General features: G+C 41.1%; 1 protein-coding gene across 2 annotated transcripts in view; it reads right to left on the bottom strand.

The window, feature by feature from the left end:
• The window catches only part of LOC130551166 (methyl-CpG-binding domain protein 5-like), a 43,602-nt gene extending 33,360 nt beyond the window's left edge, over positions 1–10,242 (bottom strand). For both annotated transcript variants that reach the window (XR_008962544.1, XM_057328712.1), the window contains exon 1: positions 9,950–10,242. The gene's annotated coding sequence lies outside the window, so the exon portion shown is untranslated. The remainder of the gene's footprint in view (positions 1–9,949) is intronic.
• Between the last annotated feature and the right edge of the window lie 16,967 nt (positions 10,243–27,209).

The raw sequence follows: 27,209 nt of genomic DNA, 5'->3' as shown, positions 1-27,209 counted from the left end.
TAATTACATATATTAGGGATGTAACGATTCACCGTGAGCCGGTTGAAAATCGGTTATAATGAGTGACGATTCAAATCGGTTGAGGTGTGAACTGAATCGCAATACATTTTTTGAACAGCAGGGGCCGCTATTTTCACTGCAAATCTAAACGTGGACATGCTGATATTTCTTAAATGCAAAAAAATCCAAGAAAAGTTCAGACAGTATTAGTTTGTTTATATTAAAGAGACTTTTTCTATTATTAATTTGTTATAAAATTGCAGTTTAGTTTTGTTATTTGAAATAAAACATTATTTTATTATACAAAGAAACGTGAAGCATTTAAGAAATAATGCAAGGGAAGTTGTTCATTTCTAATTTGTTTCAACTCATTTTGTAAAAATAAATCGTGAGTAAATCGTGAATAAATCGCATCGTGAGATCAGAATCGTGACTCGCATCGCATCGTGAGCTGAGTGAATCGTTACATCCCTAACATATATATAAATAATAAAAAATAGCATTTCTCTAGGAAATGTTATACCGCAAGAAATATTGTTATCGCAATATTCAACAACAAAATCGCATATCGCATATTTTCTCAATATCGTGCAGCCCTAGCCATATTACACTCAAAATGCAATATAATACAAATATATAAATAAGAAACATAAATAAAAATAGAAAGAATACTTTCAAAGGTAAACAACTAATGTCTGCTTATGCATGATGCATTTAGTTTACCTAAATTAGTTTAAATTTATGTTTACACATCATGTCCAGAGTTTAGCGAGCTGTGCATCAGTAATAATGGTCCATGGGGAAACGCAGTGCTCCGTGTATACTGTAGTTCACTGTGTGATTTTTTGTATTCGAGTTACTCGAGGAATCATTCCAGCTCTAATTCCTCAGTCTATAATCGAATAGGGGTGTAACGATACTTCGTAGTACGATATTTTTCATGCAAAAATGTTACGATGCGCATCGTAGAGAGATGGGGATATTTTACAACATGGTGTTTAATTCTATTTGTTGAGCGGTCAAGACGTTACCAACTCTGCGCCAGCGTGACGTCATGTGTGCTTATAGCACATATGCGGTAGAGAGGGAAGTCTCTGGTAGAAGGGGAAGCAGAAGACCCAATCTGTGTCTCCACGATTTTACAAAGCGTTTTGCTGTAAGACATGAAATGCAACAAAGTAAGCCAAAAGAAACCAGCGCTGTAACGATCAGAGAAGTGATGAAGTGAGTCGTACTGTACATTAAAAGATCGAATGACATGCTAAAAAACGTATGTGATCTGCATGATTGAAGAAATGTAATACAGTTATGTCATTTGTCTTTTTGAAAGATTTTTCTCATTCATTACCGTCTCAAGCAAAGACAGTGCAGCTTCAAAGAGACACGAGCCAACAGCGCTTGAGTGTGAGCTCTGTCAGAGCGTTTCATTGGTTGAATGTACTGAATGAATATGCCGTTCACGCAAACGAACGAGTCAAAATGAGACTGAATGAACTGGTACATGTCATTCATGGTCTAATATTTTCTGTGTTGTAACAATTGGGGATGGGTATCGTTAAGATTTCATCAATATCATAGGAGCACATCATAATGTAATTCAACATATTTACTAGAGGTGCACCGATTGATCGGTTTTTCCTGTGATCGGCCGGACCGGTGACCGGCCGGTCAGTCTCACGTCTCGCCGATTCCAAGCAGATCTTCTGTTTCCCGTGATGCGGGCAAGAACGTCACAGCCGTCAGTAAAAAAAAGCTGCACTCAAAGCTGCAAGTAATCATGTAAAACGTGCACACGCACAGCCTGTCTTTCACGGCTCGTTGATACTCGCATGTGGGTCCACTGGACCGCGAGTCTCAGCTGACTGACGCGCATCTCTTATATCTGCTGACTGCACACGCGTGCACACGCATCATGTACTGTACACACTGTAGTTCATCTCTCGCTGCTCTGTATACATGGGGTATGTATGCTAATAGTGATGCTATTAGCATCATGCTAAACTCTGACACATGCTAAACTCATGTTGAAGTCGTTCACTCTGTGTAAAACAAACGTAAATTCCATTCAACCTGATTCCTTGTCTTACGTTAAAACTGTGGTAATTTCACCTAGGTAAAATGACATTCAACACGACTTCTACTTGTTTTTAAAAATCCAAAATATAAAAAAATGAATAAATCAATCAATATATGTGATATATATTTGATTGAGTTCTTTACTAACACAAAAAACTGCAAATACATATACATCTTTAGAGTAGAATTCAAAAAAAGATTTTTTACATTTTATTGAAGTTGCAGCAAAAATCAACCCACTTCTTTTAATACTACAGACACAAGATAAAGACCATTTATTTTACATTTCAGAACAAATGAAATAAAGCAATGTTAGTTTCATAAACAGTAACAGACAAGAATAAAATTGAAGTATTTTATTGTTATCTTAGACTTTTGTGAGATGAGTACAAAAATGAAAAAGGTAAATTAACTCTCAACTCAACTCATGTGACATGTTTAGTTATATATTATTATTTGTACTTCTTTTCAGTCACAGAGTTCTTCAATTTAAGAGTTGTTTGGGAAAGAGAAGATTCTGTAATTTAATGCAGCTTGGAGAACTGCATTTAGGGAAATTTGGGGAAATTGTAATGTTCAATCATTTATTCAATGAAAATAAAAAAAAATGTATGAAGAAAAGTTAATATGGTTTTATATACAGTATACTGTCAATTATAGTTTGTGGATAGAAAATCGGCAAAAATCGGAATCGGCAGGTTTCAATTGTAATAAAATCGGAAATCGGAATCGGCAAAGAAAATTGCAATCGGTGCATCTCTAATATTTACTTTACATCACTATGGTTATTTGGCAGGTAGACCGTATTTCTTTTATCCTTTCTGGTTTTAGGTCTACATAAATTTAAGTATTATTTTCTAAGCAATTAATTTTTTTTAATTATATGTACTATTTTTATAATTTTACTAGCACATTTACTTCAATTTACTAAAGTAAGTAAATATACTCCGTGGCCGAATTATTAAAAACAATGTTATAACTTGTTCTCAAATAAAGGACTTTTATTTTGACGGGTTTCCGCAAAGGGGTGTTTGACAGAAGCTTCCTCGTTGTGAAACGCGGATGCTGAAAGCTCCACAAGCGCAACCATGCCACTCTTTCACTCAAACGCGCAAAACAAGCAGATTACAAATACACTGCCGAAATCATATGGCCCTAGATATCACACATACGTCGAGCAAACTTCCTCTAATTCGCCATTTAACACCCGAATACACAGAGATAAAACAACGCAAGTATCGATAAAATTATCGTTTGTCATGAAGCTTATCGATACTCTGGTATTGACTCAATTATGTACCGGTCCAAAAAAGTACCAGTTCTCGGTACCCATCCCTATTAACAATGCATATCCTGTAGTTACTGAACTTTTCTGAAAAATAAAGGTAATGACCTGGTTTAATTGAATTCTAAGGTCAAGTAAATGATGTAAAGACAGTTAAATATTTGTATGGAACATTTAATTACACCAATTAAATTAGCTAAACCATATAGATTTTAGTAGACTTAATATAATGTATTCATCAACTAAAACTAAAATGATGGGGATGACTAAAACAAAATTGCATTTTAGGACTAAAACTAAATCAAAATTTGCAGTCAAAATTGACACTCACTGTATTGACCTGCAGTACAGCAGGTTCAGTTAAGCCTTAAAATGTTACAATTCTTTATTAAGTTGTATGTGCAACAAAAAGTTACTGAAATTGTTAATATTTTGAAAATAAATGTTATTTGAATTTCAGTTTCATTTTTTAATTTTGTTCAAAATATCAAGATATGTACTGAATCGTGAGCTGAGTGTATCGTTACAGCTAGACATGTGCCGATATTCGGTAATGCGATTAATTGCGGTAATGAATTAGCACGATGTTGTTATCGCGGGCACTTTCAAATACCGCGAAAATATATAGATTATTTTAGAACGTGTATTTGTTTATTTTTCATCAACCGGATAAAAGTACACTGCGTGTATGCTGCGTAGGAATGCGCACTCTGATCTAAATGATCCCGTTCCCCATGTGGAGATGCCTACGTGTGTGTGTGTGTGTGTGTGTGTGTCTGTGTGTGTGTGTGTGTGCGCGCGCTGCTGAGCAAAAGACGCGTGCGCACTCTGATGTAAACAGTACCACACGGAGAGGAAGCGTGGCGGAAGGAGGAACGCTGCCGACGATTTATCCCCCTTCTAAAAGGGTGAAGTCTGAGGTTTGGAAATATTTTGGGTTAAAAGTAAGCCGAGTAATGAAATTTGACAGTGTGGCAGAATAATTATTTTTAATTATACGTTGATGGAACGCAATAAAGTCATACACTGTCTCAAAGTGCGAGTGAATTTGATGTTTATAAATGTTTAGCTTGCTATAATAGTTAACACACTGGCTTGGCTTGTTATTCAAACAATTATAATAATAATAACATGAATTGTACTAGCGCTGTACAGACATAAGTATATTTAAAAGCAGTTAACAAACGTTGTTCTTTTGTAGTTTGCACTTTATTCTGTTTGAATAAACTCACTTTATACATCATTACTGTGTGTTGTTTTATTTATATTTAAATGTTTGAGGTTCTCTTTATTATTTAAAATAAAGTTGTTATCAAGAGGAAAACACTGAAGTTGGTTTATATTTTCAACCTGCATTTCGCATAGAATTGAATACTGCGATAATACCGTTTACCGCGATGAAACCTTAATCAATTAATCGCAGCATGGAAATTTGATACTGGCACAAGCCTAGTTACAGCCCTATAATCGAACCAACAAAATCTATAACGTTGCATCCCTACTGACAGCATCTTATCAGCTCTTCTGTTAGTCTTTTATGTCGTCACTGTGCTTTAGTGATGATGACAATGCAGGTATACTTGGGCCTTAACAGAAGCACTGAAAACAGACTAGATATAGTCACATTTTTAGTAATCTAGCTCGATCCAAGATGCCAACAAAACGCTTCTGCAACATTTTTTTTCACACCACTGAATGAAGACAAAGAATTATGGCAGCTTTCTGCACAATGCACCCCAATATGATCAACTGCGTTACTGTGAACAAATCACTCTGAAAACTGAAAGTTCTTGGTCAGATTGTTGTTCAAAGACATGTTTTTAATAGAACCACTAACGCTATCATAACAATAAAAAAGCCCTTTATGAATAAACAAACAAATCTGTTGCAGAATTAAAAAAAAAAAAAAAGTTTATATGCTCTACCACTTGTAAGTCGCTTTGGATAAAAGCGTCTGCCAAATGAATAAATGTAAATGTAAACTGACATCACAGGTCATGAACTGTCTAAATATTCATTACAGTCATCTTAAATCCATCAATATAAAATCTAGAGATTTGGCAGCGATTAGGTTCTGAACGATCCAAACTCACACCCATCCTAAATTCTCCTGAACTATGATCAAATAATTTAAAAGAGATGCAGGAAGAGCCACTGTTAGAGAAAAGTAGGCGGCTGCTTTAATACACTTGGAAAATGATTGACAGGACTGTGTGTGTGTTCATGTTTTTATATGTTGATGGGGACCTAAACCTTAAAGAGGTCATTCACTGCATAATCAACTGTGTCTATTAGCTCAAATCCCAGAGTCAGCTGTGAAATGTTAAAGAAACATTACTGTGTTTGTGTGTGTTTACAGGATGAGGAAATGTGTGTCACACTGTATGCAATTCTCTCTTACACATGATGTTCATTTATGAGACAGTCAAACTCATTTAGTGATTATAAACTTGTATTCTGTAAATCAATCTCTGCATTCAAAGTGTAATATAAGAGAAACTAGTAATTTACACACACGCGCGCTTCTGATCCAATCATAAAAAACATAACTTGCAGAGATGAAACTAGGGCTGGGCGATATGGCAAAAAAGTAAACTCGATAGTTTTTTTCTATATTGATCGATAACGATATTTATTTCGATATACACTCACCTAAAGGATTATTAGGAACACCTGTTCAATTTCTCATTAATGCAATTATCTAATCAACCAATCACATGGCAGTTGCTTCAATGCATTTAGGGGTGTGGTCCTGGTCAAGACAATCTCCTGAACTCCAAACTGAATGTCAGAATGGGAAAGAAAGGTGATTTAAGCAATTTTGAGCGTGGCATGGTTGTTGGTGCCAGACGGGCCGGTCTGAGTATTTCACAATCTGCTCAGTTACTGGGATTTTCACGCACAACCATTTCTAGGGTTTACAAAGAATGGTGTGAAAAGGGAAAAACATCCAGTATGCGGCAGTCCTGTGGGCGAAAATGCCTTGTTGATGCTAGAGGTCAGAGGAGAATGGGCCGACTGATTCAAGCTGATAGAAGAGCAACTTTGACTGAAATAACCACTCGTTACAACCGAGGTATGCAGCAAAGCATTTGTGAAGCCACAACACGCACAACCTTGAGGCAGATGGGCTACAACAGCAGAAGACCCCACCGGGTACCACTCATCTCCACTACAAATAGGAAAAAGAGGCTACAATTTGCACGAGCTCACCAAAATTGGACAGTTGAAGACTGGAAAAATGTTGCCTGGTCTGATGAGTCTCGATTTCTGTTGAGACATTCAAATGGTAGAGTCAGAATTTGGCGTAAACAGAATGAGAACATGGATCCATCATGCCTTGTTACCACTGTGCAGGCTGGTGGTGGTGGTGTAATGGTGTGGGGGATGTTTTCTTGGCACACTTTAGGCCCCTTAGTGCCAATTGGGCATCGTTTAAATGCCACGGCCTACCTGAGCATTGTTTCTGACCATGTCCATCCCTTTATGACCACCATGTACCCATCCTCTAATGGCTACTTCCAGCAGGATAATGCACCATGTCACAAAGCTCGAATCATTTCAAATTGGTTTCTTGAACATGACAATGAGTTCACTGTACTAGAATGGCCCCCACAGTCACCAGATCTCAACCCGATAGAACATCTTTGGGATGTGGTGGAACGGGAGCTTCGTGCCCTGGATGTGCATCCCACAAATCTCCATCAACTGCAAGATGCTATCCTATCAATATGGGCCAACATTTCTAAAGAATGCTTTCAGCACCTTGTTGAATCAATGCCACATAGAATTAAGGCAGTTCTGAAGGCGAAAGGGGGTCAAACACCGTATTAGTATGGTGTTCCTAATAATCCTTTAGGTGAGTGTATATTTAATTAAAAAACTGTATTTAAAAGAATCTATTTTAAATACAGTTTATTAACAAAAGTTAACCTTTAACCAGTTAAAATTCAATTAAATTAATGCACTGTTTTGCACGTATTGACTCGTTAAGTAAAGGGAGTGTTCATTCAGTACATTCAACCAATGAAAGGGCTCCGTTACTGGTACATTCGAACGCTATTGGCTCAGCACCTGCGCAGTGCGCACATACATAACGCTGCAATAATGTCTTGCTCGAGTAGTGGGATTCATTCAATGTATTCAGTGAACCTTAAAGACATCTCACATAAACTGTAGTACATTTCTTTAATCATGCAAGCATCTTACATACAAGGTTCAATATTTTAATGTGCACACAAACTCACTTCATTACATCTCTAATCTGTACATGGCAGTGCTGGTTTGTTTCATATGCACCAGCTCATGTTAGCAGATATGTTAACGATGGATATAAAAACGTTTGTGCTTGAGTTTCGAAAGTAACTCGCTTGCAATTGCGCCTCAAGTTTGTTTTGTTTAACCGGCGACTGCGAAAAAAATAAGACACTTGATAAACCGCGTGATGACAACTCGAGGTTAGTTTCACCTTTGTTTCCGCTTCCAGTAATGTTTTCCTCCTCATGTCGAGTTTTCTTTGCCAAGTGCAGTATGAAATGGACTTTGTACTTTGACGCGCATGATAAAAGCTGCACGCTGACTGACTGTTGTTGCGTTTATTTCTGCTGTCTGTTAGACTGTAAGATTAATCCATATCGAGTCAAAATGCCAATAGCTTATCATCGTTTTTGAAATACATTCTATCGCGATTCGATATGATATCGTTTATCGGCACAGCCCTAGATGAAACATAACTTTTAAATAAATGTCACAATGATCAGTCCCTCACACACGAGTGTATAAATCAGCTACAGGACATACATGAACCAAGATCAGACACTCAAAAACCCAAACCTGAGATCAGACCTCCCAAAAACCTGAAACCGCGATTAGACCGTACAAAAACCCAAACCTTAGATCAGACCTGTGAACATTTGAATCTGAGATCAGACTAAAAAAACTGTATGTGAGATCAGACCTAAATCTGAATCTGAGATCGCACCTCACAAACCCCTGAACCTGAGATCGCACCCGCAAACATCTGAACCTGAGATAAGACCTCACACACCCCTGAACCTCAGATCAGACCTCACAAACCCCTGAACGTGAGATCAGACCTCACAAACACCTGAACCTGAGATAAGACCTCACACACCCCTGAACCTGAGATAAGACCTCACAAACCCCTGAACCTGAGATCAGACCTCACAAACCCCTGACCGTGAGATCAGACCTCACAAATCCCTGAAACTGAGATCAGACCTCACAAACTTCTGAACCTGAGAACGCACCCGCAAACACCTGAACCTGAGATCGCACCCGCAAACATCTGAACCTGAGATCGCACCCGCAAACACCTGAACCTGAGATAAGACCTCACAAACCCCTGAAACTGAGATCAGACCACACAAACATCTGAACCTGAGATAAGACCTCACAAACCCCTGAACCTGAGATCAGACCTCACAAACCCCTGACCGTGAGATCAGACCTCACAAATCCCTGAAACTGAGATCAGACCTCACAAACTTCTGAACCTGAGAACGCACCCGCAAACACCTGAACCTGAGATCGCACCCGCAAACATCTGAACCTGAGATCGCACCCGCAAACACCTGAACCTGAGATAAGACCTCACAAACCCCTGAAACTGAGATCAGACCACACAAACATCTGAACCTGAGATAAGACCTCACAAACCCCTGAACCTGAGATAAGACTTCACAAACCCCTGAACCTGAGATAAGACCTCACAAACCCCTGAAACTGAGATCAGACCTCACAAACATCTGAACCTGAGATCACACCCGGAAACACCTTAACCTGAGATCAGACCTCACAAACCCCTGAACCTGAGATAAGACCTCACAAACATCTGAAACTGAGATCAGACCTCACAAACATCTGAAACTGAGATAAGACCTCACAAACATCTGAAACTGAGATCAGACCTCACAAACCCCTGAAACTGAGATCAGACCTCACAAACACCTGAACTTGAGATCGCACCCGCAAACACCTGAACCTGAGATCGCACCCGCAAACACCTGAACTTGAGATCGCACCCGCAAACACCTGAACCTGAGATCGCACCCGCAAACACCTGAACCTGAGATCGCACCCGCAAACACCTGAACCTGAGATCGCACCCGCAAACACCTGAACCTGAGATCGCACCCGCAAACACCTGAACCTGAGATCGCACCCGCAAACACCTGAACCTGAGATCGCACCCGCAAACACCTGAACCTGAGATAAGACCTCACAAACCCCTGAAACTGAGATCAGACCTCACAAACCCCTAAAACTGAGATCAGACCTCACAAACATCTGAACCTGGGATCGCACCCGCAAACATCTGAACCTGAGATCGCACCCGCAAACACCTGAACCCGGGCCGCAGCTCAACACGGGCGGATTCGGTTCGGGATGAACTCTGGGCTGATTAAGGCATTATGGTTAAACCAAGAGCGCACGCGCGCGCACACACACAGATAGAGAGTGTCACGCGCGCGCGCGCACAGTGCTAACTGCTAACCAGTGCGACTTAAACGTAAAAAACACACAATCAGCACAAACATACGCGTGAAACGCAGCGCACACACTCACCTGCTCGCGTGCGGGCCGGAAACACTCTTTCAGCGAATTTACACTCAAATGTGTCGCCGCGGCCGAAGCGCAGCAGCAGCAGCGCTCAATCTACCTCATAATACCCGCCACACGCCGCATTTCTGTCCGCCTTCAGCTCCCGGGCGGGTAATAACGGAGAAAGAATCCGTTAGGGTTGATTTCACATCGACTCCGGGCGTTTAAAAATAAAAAAACAACGACTGAAAGCATCAACACATCCGCTGTTGTGCTGCGCTCGCGATGGAAAGATGGAGCTCCACCGTGCGCATGCGCCACTGACAGCACCCACAATGCACCGGGGCATGACGGGACATACGTCACGCACAAGAGTTCATGCGTGTAGTTAGATGATGACGATTAGTTTCATTAGACGGTAATAAACCTAATACCTTTATCAGTGTTGACAAAATTACTTCTCACAATATAAAGGAATTTGATGAATTTGTGAAATGCATGTTTGATACTGAACTAACTGCGTCATACAAAGTGTCATTAATACATTTCTGTAATAACACATAACAAATTGTGTGACTGTAAAATATCATTTTCTATTTGATAAAACACAGCAAGATAATCATAACAATAATGTGTTAAAGTAGTTACAGAAATGTTTTGACTTTTGTTAATGATGAACTATTGAGACATATAGGGTGACCATGCACCCGTCCCGCTTTCTGTTGTATACACCTTATGTCCCGAACGTCCCATAGTGAGAGAATGTCCCGCATTTTTATCAGTCTGGTGTTTTAGTCGTCAAATTAAGAAACATGCGTCCGTTCTTTTATCCGACAAGCACATGTAGGCCTACCACTTATTATTTTAGCGCCATTTACTTATTTAACAATAACAGCAGCAACCCGGCTCGTACAAAATGCAACATCTAGCCAGCCGAATTTACCTGCCTTTCATGCAATGGCTAATTAAGACAGCTGTGAATTCGGCCATCAAGAGGCTGTGACGGCTGTCAATCAAACTTTAGATCGTACGCTTCCCTTTATGTCATACCAACTTGCCAGCAAAGTGAAAACCAATTTAATGGTGAAACAAAAAAGTATAAATAAAAACCAACTTCTCTAAAACAATTATGATTGCTTACAATATAAAGTAGAATTTAAGTAAAGAGTTGCTTAGCTATTTGATTTAGATCATTTCTGACAATACCATGTTGTTTTGGTTTTATATGAATACTGGCATTAGTGTTTTTATGTTATATACAGTGTTGGGTGTAACTAGTTACTAAGTAATTAGTTACTGTAATTTAATTACTTTTCCCTTTAAAAAGTAAAGTAAGGGATTACTCTTATTTGTTCTGTAATTAAATTACAGTTACTTCTGATGTAACTGAATTAAATACTGTGTAATGTATACAATAGTGGAATTGACATTAAAATTCAAAATCTAACTTTAAAATGCATGCATTAATGTATCTTACTCACATTTGTTATACAAGTCAGTTAATAATTGTACTTTATGTAGTTTTATATGATTTATTTGAATGAATTGAGAGTCGTTTTATGTCTATCCTTGAATCACTTAACTAATCAAGGTTGATATAAGATATAGAAAGTAATTAGTAATAAGTAACTAAATACTTTTTGTAGGGAGCAATTTGTACAGTAATCTAATTACACTATTGAATGTGTAATTAGTAACTAGTAATTAATTACTTTTTCAGAGTAACTTACCCAACACTGGTTATATAATATTTTATTTTTGCCTTATTTATGCTGGAATGGTTAGTTGGAATGGACTAAATAGCAAATTATTTTTACAATCTAAAGGTAAAAAATAACAAAAAAAAAATGTTTTCACAGTGTTAGATAGACATTGTGTTACAGTTTTCTGTTGCCTTTCAGTTTTACCAAACATTTGGTTTATTGGGTGGTAGGTACATTGTTAAATAACAAAAACATCAGGATAATGCAAATAGTATATAAAATATAGTTGCAGCACTCGTGCTTGGCCTATACACAGAAATCACTAAGCAAAAATCACTGAATCAAAGCATCATACATGGACTGTTTCTTTATTTATATTTAAGAAAAAAATGTGTTTTCCATAACGTAAATAGCTTTAATGTTAAATTTACTCTGGTAAACGGTTGCGTTTTCTAGAATGTTTTTTCCAGCACGATGTTGTTGCTCCTCCTCGGTGGGCAGGGCGAGCGGAGGTTATGTGCATGCGCGCCAAAAGTCTTGCGTCCTTGTGCTTGATGTGTACACTGAGCCGATCGTAATCACACGATCATTAGACAAAGTATTACGTCTTAACTCTCACAGTTAAAACACGTGGCACCGTTAAGATTCAATATTTTATTTAAAGTGTTTATGATTGCTGACACACATTCGCTCGTGAGCTGTTTGTGGTCTGTGGGTTCCATGACAGACGACTACACCTCCAGAAATGGATTACTACTTCGGCTTCACCTCTCGACATTCTCCAGCACCAGCTCTGCCAAGACGGCCGTCCTCTGGAGAGGTATGTGGAGGACTTCCTGGACATTTTCCATCGGGTGAGTTGGGATAACCGCACTATCAATACATGCTTACTGATGGGATTGTATGATGTCTCCCATTGGTGTCTGTGTCTCCCGTCGGCGCCGAGGCGCGAATCTCCCACATCCGAACTCCCCGAGTTCGATCCCCTATATGTTCGGAGCTGCCAGAGTCTGCTTCCAAGTCCCCGCTGGTCCCGTCCGGCTAATCCAAATCCCCGCCGGTCCCGTCTTGCACTTACAAGCCCCTGCTGGTCCTATACAGCCGTTCCAATTCCCCGCCGGTCCTGTCCTGCCCTTCCAAGTCCCCCTCGGTCCCGTCCGGCCAATCCAAGTCCCCGCCGGTCCCATCCTGCACTTCCAAGCCCCTGCCGGTCCCATCCGGCCGTTCCAATTCCCCGCCGGTCCTGTCCTGCCCTTCCAAGTCCAGCTCAAATCATACCTGTTCCGCATTTATTTGACTAACCAATAACTTTCTGTCTTGTGTCTAAAAACAAGAAATCTTGTTGTTCATTCTCTCCTTTGCTTACTCCAGCTTTAATCCTCCTAGTAGCATGGCCTTATAAACTATCGGTACTGTTTAGCACAGGGGTCTTCAACATTTTTCGGGGCAAGGAACCCTTAGATGAGAGATGCATGGAGCAGGGACCCCCTTATACTAAATGTGTAAACAGAGCTATTTAAATAGAAACAACCCTTATTGTTATTGTCACAGCAATATGTTAAGACATTACATTAGCACTATTATGCATATTATTGTTGCACATACATACTTTTCTGTGTATTATTTTTATTGTTAATATAGATTGTTTGATTATTTTAAGGGATTTGCAGAATCGTACATTTTCATTTTACTGTGAGATGGACAGTTAAACATTTACTTGTCCTGAACCTTAGCTCTTATTAAGGCTTCAATGAGATGACTGACCCTGGTTAATGGCACAAAGACTATTCTAGTGGAGGTAGGGGTTGTCTCTGGGTGCGAAAAAAATCAGTGCAGATCTTGTGCATTCGGTTTTAAAAGCAGGCCGTTTTCATAAATGTAATTTCTTTCAGACTATCAGACTAATCAGACTAAGGAAAGCAACATGCATCGAGTCCGCGTTATTTTTGGTGCGATTTTAATCCAATTGCAGGCAGCAGTACATGAAATAACTTAAACTTTATTAACTACAAACAAAAACCCACAATGGGGAGTAAAACAAGAACATAACTAACATATAAACTAGAAACAAAGACTTCCCACAAGGGGGCAAAAAACAAGAAAACAGGATAACTAAACTTACTATTTCAATCGACTGAGACAAGACTATATAATACACACAACAGCAATACATGAGCAAGGACATCCAAATGGGCAAGGTACAAAGCAAACTGGAACAAAACATGAATCAAGCACAACGCAGCAGTACAGGACAGAAAACATGAGGGCATAAAATAGGGAACCAAATCAAGAGAGGAACAGGTGCAGGGCATGAAATAATTAACAATCAATAATGAGGAAACGAGAGGGCGGGGCCAAGAGACCAGACCGGAGAGAGCGCATGGCAAGCCAAAACAAACAATGCCATGTCTCTCTCACACAAAACATGTGGGTCTGTCATGATCCTGCCACAAGACTAAGAAAACATGATCAAAAGAGGCAGAATCATGACAACACGCTGCGCATTTCATTGATTTTAAAGACGTACGACACTTTTTAACAATTTTTAACAAAAAGTTGCCTGTGAGTAAACAGTAATTAGCGGACCCCTTGCAGTTCCACCGCGGACCTACGGTCGAAGATCCATGCGTGTTGACAAAATGTCTATATGCTCTCCTACTTTTAAGTCGCTTTGGATAAAATCATCTGCCAAATGAATAAATGTAAATGTTGTGCTTTTACTGTTTTTATAGCGGTAAAGATAAAAATAGGCCTATGTATTTACATATTTTTTGAGAGCAAGGCAGAGAGTAGAAATGGAGAAATATATCACAGAAAACAGGTCATAATTTCTGTGTTAGCTGTTTAATCTAGAGATCTGAAACATGTTGTGTCAAACAGGTTGTGGCCAGGGTGAGAGGGCTCTGTAGTGATGTTACCTGCCCGTTTCTTCATTCATCTTGACTCCGGGTGTCAAACTCAATTGGGGCTGCAACTAACGATTATTTTAATTGTCGACTAATCTAACGATTATTTTTTAGATTAGTCGACTAATCTAACGATTTTTTTATCTAATAAAGATTTTTTGGATTAATCCTTTGGGAAACTTTGCAAATAAACAATAAGTTCTAGTATTTTCTTACATTATAAAGCAAATCATACTTTTTACTCCACTACATTTTATAAATAAATATTGTCGTTTTAACATTTTAATCCGTGTTTACATTAAAATCACCATCTTCTTTTAATTAAGTAGTTTCAATTTTAAAAGTAAAAAAATACTGATTTTTTTATGTACTTAAGTACTGTATTAAAGGTAAAAAAAATTTTTATTGCACTTATGCTTTTTGTTGTCCTTATGTTGTTCCAATTGCTTCCATTGTTTCCCTCATCTGTAGGTCGCTTTGGATAAAAGCGTCTGCTAAATGACTAAATGTAAATGTAAAAACATTAAAAAATGTGTATATGAAATACTAGAGCATGATATATGCTCTGTATTTTTTCCTCCAAGTAATATCCGACTCTATTTTCAGTCTCATAATATAATTGAGTAAAAGTAAAATACTACTATCTGTCTCTGTTTATTGTACAAAACTATCACCGAATAAAAGACTCGAATGCAGAGTGGCGTTAAAGCGAGCCCGCGCACCCGGAACTCAGAATGATGCGCTTAATGCATTCGCTTCTTTATTTACAGTTATGCGCGTCCGGGACGCACAATGATGCGCTTAAAGCACCTATTACTTCGGAAGTCCCGGGATCATTTTGCTTCCCAAAGTAAATAATAGTTAGAACACAACGAGAAGAGATGATATGTTACATGTTTAACACATAGTGCATTGCATCAATCCGACAGTATACAGTTAAATCAGAGGTTTAAAAAGAGTTATTTCGTATGAAGACGCAACATATTCAGACCGCTTCCAGTGCTTCTAATTCAATTCAATTCAATTCAATTTTATTTATATAGCGCTTTTCACAATGTGCATTGTTCCAAAGCAGCTTTACAGGAGCAAATAAGAAAAACACAGAAAGGTAAAACACAGCACAGTGCATGGTGTTTATAGACCAAGCAAGATCATTATAATAAATAATATCTAATAAATAAATGAANCCTTGTTTCTCATTCCTTTATGTGACCCTTCTTTCTTTTTTGTCGTTGGAAGCACAGGCTCACAGCCCTGGCTGCGTTTTCTGCTGAAAAGGGGGCGGAGACTAGCAGCTCATTTGCACTTAAAGACACACACCAAACAGCAGCAAACTGGGCAATTAGAGCATGGTATAATAAAAGATCTGTGTGTATTTTGAGCTGAAACTTCACAACACATTCCTGGACCCCTATGATTTATATTACATTTGTGTAAAAGTAGAAAAAAATCTCCCCTTTAAGGTTTTTGATTTTGCTTCAAGTTCTTTTTCAGTTATTGGGAAGTCTAATGGGTTTGATTATCTTTGATTGCTAATTCTAGTTTTCTAATTGTTTGATTGTTTGATTTTCTCACGGTTTGTGTCTGTCTGTACTTTATTAAACAATGTTTGGAAATGACTTTCCCATATTTCTCCATTTTGAATTGCCAATTCTTCATGATCAGTTTTTTCAGATTGTTCCAATTATCCCAGAATTGATTTGTATTGACGACTTCTGATTATTGTCAGCTGTTTTGGGTGTAAAGGGCTTTTTTGGTTCTGAGTGTATGTTTGTATTGTTTTATGTTTCACAGTAAAGAAGTCGAATCTCTGCATTATTTGGATCTCTGTGTTTCTGGTTTGACATGTTCTCAGTCTTTTGCGAAAGGTTTGACAGTCATGATTGAACCAGTTTTTGTCATTTTTGGATATCTGATTTTTCCCCGTTTTTGTTTTTATTTTGATTGTTTTGCTGATTTTTCAAATATGAAATTATATTTTTTACGGCAAGATTGACACCTTCTTTAGTGTGATCATAGGTGTTATTTAGAAAGTTATCTAACAGCGTTTGTATTTTCTCTCTCTCTCTCTCTCACAGACTCTGTTTGTTCATTCAGAGCATCTCATGTGAATTTGTTCTGATACGGAGAATAAGAACTGGTACCAGGCAAAGGTTTACTGCAGACAGTATCACTTTGATCTGGTCACCGTTCAAAACAATGAAGACTGGACGAATGTACAGAAGCAGTTCAACCAGCATTGACTTCGCCGTCTGGATTGGACTCTACAATAACATTACAAGCTGGCGGTGGTCTTATCATAATGAAGACATTTCATTCTCCGGATGGTACGAAACTCAACCAAACAACAAATATGGAGAGAGGATGTGCACTTTAGATCTTAATCAAGTATTGAGTGTGGGATAATAGGTGCTATAATGTACTTCCCTTTTTTTGCTTCAAAGGTATGAAATGATACCAACACACGTCAATTACATGAATATTTTAAGTAGAAATGTATTGTTAGTGCATTTAATTCAACTACGTAATATGATTAAATCCTCTCATTGACCAGAATGGACTTTTGAAGACTGACATTTGCATTTAGGCAGAAGGCAACTTACAAGAATTAGTCAACAATGAAGAGACAGCAGTACAACAAGTGTTTACCAATTTACAAGTTTTCTGGAACAATACCTGTTGAGAGAAAATGTTTTTGTGGATAAATAAAAAAGCAGTCACTGTGTTCCTGTCAAGTATTCAGAGAAAAAAAATGTCAATAGATTTTTGAATGTTGTGAGAGATGGTTGATGGGCCTGATTTTGAAAGATCATTCCAACAGCGAGGCCCAGATAGCAACCAAACCAGAAAATTGTTGCGGCCCAAATCCGGCCCACACCCTACTCCCCATACCACCTCATCTGGCCCACATACCGCGTGGAATGATGGCCCTTGGGTGGTCCGCTCCTGTTTGCCAAATATTTACAGTTGCTATCTGGGTGAGCACTGTGAATAAATTGCTAAGTGACACTGCCAACAGTTTTACTTTATAAATTTGTGGTATGTCCTTTATCTGGTGTTCAATCTTTGCTTTGGAGAAAGATATAGCCTACCTGTAAGATTATTTACTATAATTTTTTATTATTCGTTAACATAATTTTGATTCTCGGAAGTTAAAGAACGATATAATATGATAATAGAATGTTCTATCACGTACACCGATGTGCAGATTGAAGTGCACGCGTTTATATTCATACCAAACGAATTGAATCCTGTTTATTGTATTAAAGTATTGAATTGTATTAATTGTACAAAAAATGAGAAAGGATCACTGAAGTAAACATTCTGGAAAGGACAAACTTTGTGAGTGTGCGCATGCATGCATGTGTGTGTGTTTTTGTTGTTAGTCCAGCTTCTTCAGAGTGACGCAGTTGAGAGTTAGTTTAGTGGTGGAGTGATTATACCAGTCAGTGTAGAGGTTCCCGTGGTGATACTGGAGGAATATCGCATGGGTGTCAGCCAATCAGATTCCAGAATTAGAAAGAACTGGGTCATGTTCAAACTCAAACCGGTGTTCAGCGTTTTGTGACAATTTCAACACGTTTCCTGGAAATGGTTTGCAACAGGGATTGAGACACGTTTTCTCTCGTTTGGTGGGTGTGTCAGAATGTCCGCCCAATCAGCAGCAACATGTGTCTAACCCACGCGGTATTAAAGAGACTGCTCTACTAATGTGTCCACTGCAGCTAGGTATACGCAACAATTGAAGATATTAGAAGACCCGTATTTTGCACTATTCAACATGTAGCCAGTTTGCTGAGACATGTATTTATATAGATTTCATCAGGCTGCAAAATTCTTCAATAAGAACTGATATAATAGCCTTCTCAGCTGCCATAGCTCAACTCTTGCATCATCACAACAGGGTGTTCAACGCACCGCCGTTTCCTTTAAAAAAAACTTTTTGTGGGCTGAACACAGCCCTGTTGTATAATACACCATAATAGTGGTCATTCCACTGAGACTGCGCTGCTCTCTGTCATTGAAGCCCTGAGACTGGCAAGAGCTGCCTCTAACTCATCTGTACTCATCCTACTGGATCTATCTGCCGCCTTTGACACCGTTAACCACTACATCCTCCTGTCGACCCTAAAGGCTATGGGTGTCTCCGGAATGGTGCTACAATGGTTCAGGTCTTACCTCTCAGGTAGAGGATCCTGGAGTTAGAGTATCCTGGAGAGGTGAGGTCTCTGAGTCCCAACATCTTGTCACAGTGGTGCCTCAGGGCTCAGTGCTTGGGCCGCCGCTCTTTTCTGTATACATGACATCAATTGGCTCTGTCATTCGGAAACATGGCTTTTCCTATCACTGCTATGCGGATGATACACAACTCCACCTGTCATTTCAGCCTGAGGATCTGACTGTTTCTGCACGCATCTCAGCATGCCTCGCACTGGATGAAGGACCATCACCTGCAGCTGAACCTTGCAAAAACAGAACTGCTTGTAATCCCGTCAGACCCTAAGATCCATCACAACTTCTCCATTCAACTGGCCTCATCAGCCATCACATCTTCCAGAACGGCCAGAAACCTGAGAGTGGTGATCAATAATCAGCTAAACTTCACAGATCAGGTTGCCAAGCTGCTTTATTTGACCTGTGCTTCTCTCTCCTTTATCTTAAATGTGTGCTCTCACTGTCCGTGTGTGCATGCGTGCGTGTGTGCGTGCGTGTCTGTGTGTGTGCGTACTTGTCCGTGTACGTGTGTGTGTGTATTTCGAGGAAACTATGAGTTTAAACACAGTAACCTACAAATAATTAATGGTGATTAACCATTAATTATTTTATACACTTTACCTGATGCAGCAGAGCTAATAACAGCGACAAACTAAATACACTCTCCACCGAGTGATCAGCAGATCGTATATCAACTCTAAGAAATATTACTCCCTGGCCTGGAAAAACAATATTCTTACTGTAGTACAGTACCACTTCAGAAATCTTAACGAAATCAAGCAGTTTAAGTGACGTTGATATGTGATAAATAAACACAGAAACAATTGAGCGTGGATACACATGCGGTTTATTTATCTACACTACGGGGGAACTAAAACAACTACTAACAAAACAAACATTAACAAACAAACATAAAAAGTAAAACAGTAGAGAATGAAAGAAATAGATAAAGCAAAGAAAATGGCAGTATTAAATCAGCTATTCACATCTGCACGAACCATCAGAGGACAAATCTCCTTATTTAAAAGGGGCAAAGCTTATACGCAACTGGTTAGAATAGTTCAGATACTTGCATTGGCTTCTTTGTTTCTCGGGACACGTGCTGGCACGCGTATCAAAGGGTCCTGATGTGTTCAGAGCAAGCCGTGAGTCCGTTGGATTTAGCTGAACAAACTGCCGGAAGAAGCTTCTCTGAGGAGAGACAGGTCTCGAGAGGTTGAAAGACAAGAGCGAACGCACACAAGCGAATGAACATACACAAAAGAGCAAGCTTTCCTGCGTGTTCAGATGTTTTAACACAGAGGGCTCACGCCCCTCCAAGGTGGGCGATCCAATGTGATGAGATAGTTTTGGGCGCGAAAACATGTTTCTTTGTCCGGCACACTAACTCATTTGCATTTATGGTCGCCTGGGAGTTTGGAGCAGGAATAGACTTAGAATAGAATAAAATGAGTATGGTATAAATACATTCCCTTTCTGTCGGTCTCTCGACGTTGTGTCGAACCGACAGAATGGGGTTTGTCTTGAGAACCTATCATCTTCTGAGTATTTAGAAAAGGCCAATGAAAATTGGCGAATGAAATTCTCGGATGCCGGATAAGAGGGAAGCCGGCGTGCTAATTCATTCACCTTTTGTTCTTCAGAGCCTCGCATCTGATGAGCTTCTCTACGATCTTTGGTGATCATTTTTCTGCTGGAATCTACGACGTGGACAGCGGACGGTCCCTTCCTGCAGTGACTCTCCCCTGGGCGTCTCGGCAGTTCCGGAGGTGTTCGAGCAAATTTCCTTTCTAAAAGAGCAAATTTCTCCAGCGTGGCTTGTCCCGCTGTTCTCATGGGTGCAACACACTCATCGAGGAGGGGGACGGACACGATGCCTGCTTCCAGTACGCTGGGGCAGACGTTGTGGATACGTCCTGTCCGCACTGCGGGCGGTGACAATTCAGACGTTGCGTCATGGGTGGCTGTGTTCCCACGGGACTCAGCCAACACCTCGTTTGCTCCTCATTCCGTGGCGGCAGGACTACGGCCCTGCCGTCCGCTACGGCAAGCAGCGAGGGTGATATGAGGATTACTGTGAGCGATAATCCGCCAGCCACTGGCTCACGGACCGTTTGCACCTCGTCTCGCTTGTCTGACCGTTCAGGTCAGGAGATGGTCTCTCCGTCTTATTCCTCAATCACGTATTCGGACACGATGCATGATGATGAGATGTCTCTTGCAGCATCGGGGGGTGACGTACTGCCATCCGACTCCGACGCTTCCTTGGGCTCCCTCCCTCAGGGGGTCGAGCCCAGGAAGAAGCGGACGTCGAAATGTCAGCCATGCTTTCCCGGGTACTAAACTATCTCGACGACTTGCTCATCTTGGATCACTCTCGAGATCTGTTGTGTACACACGGGGACCTGGTGCTCCTGCACCTAGATCGGTTGGGGCTACAGGTCAACTGAGAAAAGAGCAAGCTCTCCCCGGTGCAGAGCATCCTCTTTCTCGGTATGGAACTCGACTCTGTCCCCATGACAGCGCGACTGACTTCAGAGTGCGCCTAGTTACTGTTGAACTGCCTGAAGCTTTCAGGCAGTCAGCGGTCCCCCTGAAACTATTTCAGAGGCTCCTGGGATACATGGCATCCTCGGTGGGGGTGGTCCCCCTCGGGTCGCTGCACATGCGACCGCTCCAACACTGGCTACAGTGTCAGGTTCCTTGGACACACTGGCAGCAGGCGTATAGTCATCACACTTTTCTGCCGACGCACCCTAACCCCCTGGTCTCCCATGACCTTCTTGCGGACAGGGGTCCCCTTAGGGATGCCTCCCAGCAGGGTTGGGGTGCCATGTGCAACAGGCACGCAGTGTCGGGCGGTGGACGGGCCCCCGCCTGCGTTGGCATATCAACTGCCTAGAGTTGTTGGTTGTTCTACTTGCATTGAGGAGGCTACTACCTCTCGTGCAGGACAAGCACATGCTGGTCAGGTCGGACAGCACAGCTGCCATGGCGTATATCAATTGTCAGGGTGGCATTCGTTCACGGCAGCTAACACGACTCTCCCAGCGCCTCCTCCTCTGGAGTCAGCAGCTGATCAGTTCCCTGCGAGCCACACACATCCCAGGCATCCTGAACCAGACAGCCGATGTGCTCTCTCATCAGTCGACGCCTCGCGGAGAGTGGCGACTCCATCCCCGTGCAGTCCGGCTCATTTGGAAGCAGTACGGCCAGGCACAGGTGGACCTGTTGCCTCCCCGGACTCCACCCATTGTCCGCTTTGGGACTCCCTGACCGAGGCACCCCTCAGCACGGATGCCCTTGCACACAGCTGGCCGCGGGACAAGCGGAAGTACGCCTTCCCCCCTGTACTGGAACAAGTTTGATGTTACAGATTCTAAATGTTGTGTCTTTGAAATTACACTTAATTGATTGTCTTTAATTCCTAATGTTATCCATTGCACTAATTCAGCCGTTCACTTTATTTATGGTTTAGAGCTCCATCTAGTGGCGAGTTTGACGTTGCTTTAGTTTGTGATTTTCCGGTATTCACTTGAATCAGGAAGTAGTGAGTGCCCCATGCGGGTCGCGGTTAACGATGGCTCTCTGTAATCGCCATATGTTTCTGTAATATTTAACATTGCAACAGCATTGCTTGTGAGTATTTACCGGATTTACATGGATGTTCATTATACAGTACTTAGAGAAATGTGAATTGTTCCGGTTTAAGATAATTATTGACAATTTTCCATCTGGCTAGTGCGTTAGCCACATTGTGCTAGCGTAATATCGCTGTATTCATTGTGTACATTACAAAATGCTATGTTTATTTGCAAGCAGAGTATTACACTATTGTGGATGTTGATATGATGCTGTAATTGTTGTTAATGCCTTGACATTATTATTATTATTATTGAAATATGTTTACTTGTTTATTTGTAGTTTCACTCCATACCCAAAACCAATAAACCTGTGGGCAAACAAGCTTCTTGTCTTCAGAGTCGTGTGAGGGAAGGGAGTTTATATGACTGTCAAAACACCAGAAAACGAGTTGAGGACAGTACAGTGAAAAAGCAGCTGCAGAAAAATTACAGCATCACTTTGTGAAGATTCCAGTAAATGAAAGAGTATTGTTTGCGTAATGGAGTCCACACCCTCGTGCAAAACCAGATCAGAATGGTCAAGTTCACGATCGGGCAGCTCCTCTACAAATGCTGCAGCTGCAATGGCCAGAGCAAAAGCGGAAGCAGCCAAGGCATGTTTAATGTATGCAGATGAGGAAGAAAAAATAAACGTGGAGAAAGCAAAATTGGAAGCAAAAATGGATAAAATGGTGTTAGACAGAGAAACCGCTGCAGCTGTAGCCGAAGCAGAAGCTCTAGAAGCAGCTGTTGACACTAGCGTCCATAGTAAACAGGATCCACTGGAAACAGCTCCGGTGGATGTTATGCAACGATTGTGTGACAGATGAATCTACAAGCAGTCATAGAATCAGCATAAAAAGCAGAGACACTCCCTCCAGATGACACCATACAGCCTCACACAGAGTTATCAGTCAAACATTCTGTTCCAGCTACACATTTCAAGGCAGAAAGTTACTCAGACGATGCTGAATTTGATCATATGCAACAAAAAAGAGATTCTGCTCAACCATCACAATTCTCACCAGCCATGAATCATCTTCCTGGTAACACTCAAGATGATAACCAGCGCAGAAGGCACACACGTTTCACCCAAAGCAGTACATTGCCTTTCCCAGTGACGAGCCCAACTCTTCAACCTTCTCAACAAGACAAGAAAGACATTTCAGACTTTGTCAGATATTTTGCTCGTCGGGAACTAGTTAACACTGGTTTACTACAGTTCAATGACCAACCGGAAAGTTTCAGAGCCTGGCAGCGGTCCTTTCAAAATGCTGTAAGTGGTTTGAACTTGACACCTAGTGAAGAACTGGACTTGTTAGTCAAATGGTTGGGAAAAGAATCAGCTGAGCATGCTAAACGCATGAGGTCCGTACTCATTAATCAGCCATTGAAGGGTCTTGACATGATATGGACTAGACTGGAAGAATGTTATGGTGCTCCAGAGGTTATCGAAAGAGCACTTTTCAAGCGTATTGAACATTTTCCAATAATTTCAAGCAAAGACTTCTCAAAGATTCATGAATTGAGTGATCTTCTAATGGAATTAGAGTCAGCCAAAGCTGATGGATACCTTCCAGGCCTTTCATATCTGGACACAGCTAGAGGTATCAATCCCATAGTTCAGAAGCTGCCATTTAACCTACAAGAAAAGTGGTTGTCTCATGGATCTGGTTACAAAGAGAGGTACGGTGTGTCATTTCCCCCCTTTGAGATCTTGGTTGATTTTATAAGTCAGCAAGCTAGAATAAGGAATGACCCGGGGTTTAACTTCTTTTCTCAAACAGATGCAGTTCATAAAGCAGACGGGGCTAGTGGGAAGCCAAGCAAGTCAAGAGAAGTCTTGGTAAACAAAGTAAATGTATCTTCTCCTGTTCATTTCGACTCAGATAAAGATGAGCAGAAAGCTGAAGATGCTGAGAGACTTTGTCCTATTCACAAAATACCTCACTTACTAAGGAAATGTTGTTCTTTCCGTGAGAAGCCTTTGGAAGAACGTTTTGCTTTTTTGAAAGTAAAGAGAATCTGTTTCAGGTGTTGCGTAGCAACTACTCACATAGCGAAGAACTGCACATATGTGACTCAAAGTTCAGAGTGTGGAAGTGAGAAACACATTTCTGCATTGCATCCAGGCCCAGCTCCAAAAGCCCAAGAAGTGGCCTCCTCATCACAGCATGGCGGGGAGGACGTTTCCACGCCACCGACAGAAGTGGAGGCTCATTGCATGGAAGTTTGCAAAGGTGACCTCAGTAATAAGTCATGTTAAAAAATCTGCTTGGCGAAAGTATACCCCAAAGGCCAGCCTGAGAAAGCACTGAAAGTCTATGTGATTCTTGACGAGCAGAGCAACAGGTCCTTAGCTCGTTCTGAATTCTTTTATGCCTTCAAAGAAAACGGCCCAGCTTCTTTGTACACCCTTAGAACTTGTTCTGGAGTGACAGAGACCGTCGGTAGAAAAGCATCTGACTACCAAATCGAGTCTGTGGATGGAAAGGTAATCCTCTCCCTACCAAGTTTGTTAGAGTGTAACAACATTCCTGATAATAGGACAGAGATTCCCACACAGAGTGCTGCTCTCTATCACACTCCCCTGATGCCAATAGCTCCATTCATACAAGACTTAGACCCAGATGCTACTATCATGATTCTTTTGGGTCGTGACATGCCTAAGGCCATCACACGTATTGTGTAACTTAGTTGACACGCGCCGGACGGCTAGTTATGGACGCTGTGCGCCGACGACCCCAAATTTTTCCCAGGTCGCCCTGCGGTGCCGAAACGAACGGGAGAGCTCCCGCGATCGAACGGAAGCGTCATGGGGCGGCGGCGACGCCCGGGGGACCACAGAAAAATGCCCAAAGTGCCTAATTTTTGAGACACGGAATGAAGGGTTAGGCGCACTCTTGGGCAGAACCACGAGGGGGCGACTCGACGTACGGTCCCAGCCTAAGCCACNATTTATCATATGCAACCAAAAAGAGATTCTGCTCAACCATCACAATTCTCACCAGCCATGAATCATCTTCCTGGTAACACTCAAGATGATAACCAGCGCAGAAGGCACACATTTTTCACCCAAAGCAGTACACTGCCTTTCCCAGTGACGAGTCCAACTCTTCAACCTTCTCAACAAGACAAGAAAGACATTTCAGACTTTGTCAGATATTTTGCTCGTCGGGAACTAGTTAACACTGGTTTATTACAGTTCATTGACCAACCGGAAAGTTTCAGAGCCTGGCAGCGGTCCTTTCAAAATGCTGTAAGTGGTTTGAACTTGACACCTAGTGAAGAAATGGACTTGTTAGTCTAATGGTTGGGAAAAGAATCAGCTGAGCATGCTAAATGCATGAGGTCCATACACATTAATCAGCCATTGAAGGGTCTTGACATGATATGGATTAGACTGGAAGAATGTTATGGTGCTCCGGAGGTTATCGAAAGAGCACTTTTCAAGCGTATTGAACATTTTCCAAGAATTTCAAGCAAAGACTTCTCAAAGCTTCACGAATTGAGTGATCTTCTAATGGAATTAGGGTAAGCCAAAGCTGATGGATACCTTCCAGGCCTTTCATATCTGGACACAGCTAGAGGTATCAATCCCATAGTTCAGAAGCTGCCATTTAACCTACAAGAAAAGTGTAGGTTAAATGGCAAAAGCCAGCTCCAAAAGCCCAAGAAGAGGCCTCCTCATCACAGCATGGTGGGGAGGAAGTTTCCACGCCACCGACAGAAGTGGAAGCTCATTGCATTGAAGTTTGCAAAGGTGACCTCAGTAATAAGTCATGTTCAAAAATCAGCTTGGTGAAAGTATACCCCAAAGGCCAGCCTGAGAAAGCACTGAAAGTCTATGTGATTCTTGACGAGCAGAGCAACAGGTCCTTAGCTCGTTCTGAATTTTTTGATGCCTTCAAAGAAAACGGCCCAGCTTCTTTGTACACCCTTAGAACTTGTTCTGGAGTGACAGAGACCGTCGGTCAAAAAGCATCTGACTACCAAATTGAGTCTGAGGATGGAAAGGTAATCCTCTCCCTACCAAGTTTGTTAGAGTGTAACAACTTTCCTGATAATAGGATAGATATTCCCACACCGAGTGCTGCTCTCTATCACTCTCACTTGAAGCCAATAGCTCCATTCATACCAGACTTAGACCCAGATGCTGCTATCATGATTCTTTTGGGTCGTGACATTATCAGAGTTCACAAGGTTCGCAGACAGGTAAACGGACCTCACGATGCTCCTTATGCACAGAAGCTTGACCTAGGATGGGTGATAGTTGGCAATGTTTGTCTGAACGGCATTCACAAGTCTACTACTGTGAGTACATTCTTCACTAACACAAAAGAACAACGTCCATCCATCTTTGATCCCTGTCCAAATGTTTTTCATGTGAAAGAGAGAAACAGTAATGATTGGAGAAATAACGATGAAATGTATTCTATGGAGCAACTTGTTTACAACCACAGAGGTGATCAGTTTGGTCAAGAAGTGTTTAAGGTTACCTGTGATGACAACAAAGTAGCCCCATCTATCAATGACTTGGCGTTCCTTCACATTATGGAACAAGAGTTGGAGAAAGATGAAAGCAACCGCTGGATCGCGCCATTGCCTTTCAAAGCTCCAAGGTGCAGACTCCCTAACAACAGATGTCAAGCCATGAAAAGGTTATCAACCTTGAGACGTAATCTTGAGAGAAACACAGAGATGAAACAGCACTTCTTTACTTTTATGGGTAAAGTTTTTAGTAACAACCATGCTGAAGAAGCTCCCCCTCTCATGGAAGGGGAAGAGTGCTGGTATTTGCCTCTCTTTGGGGTATATCACCCTAAAAAACCCGGAA

Source organism: Triplophysa rosa, unplaced genomic scaffold (assembly GCF_024868665.1).
Source record: "Triplophysa rosa unplaced genomic scaffold, Trosa_1v2 scaffold74_ERROPOS1015064, whole genome shotgun sequence".
In the NCBI taxonomy this organism is placed as follows: domain Eukaryota; kingdom Metazoa; phylum Chordata; class Actinopteri; order Cypriniformes; family Nemacheilidae; genus Triplophysa; species Triplophysa rosa.
Note: the sequence above shows the minus strand (reverse complement) of the source record. Positions and strands in the feature narration are given on the sequence as shown.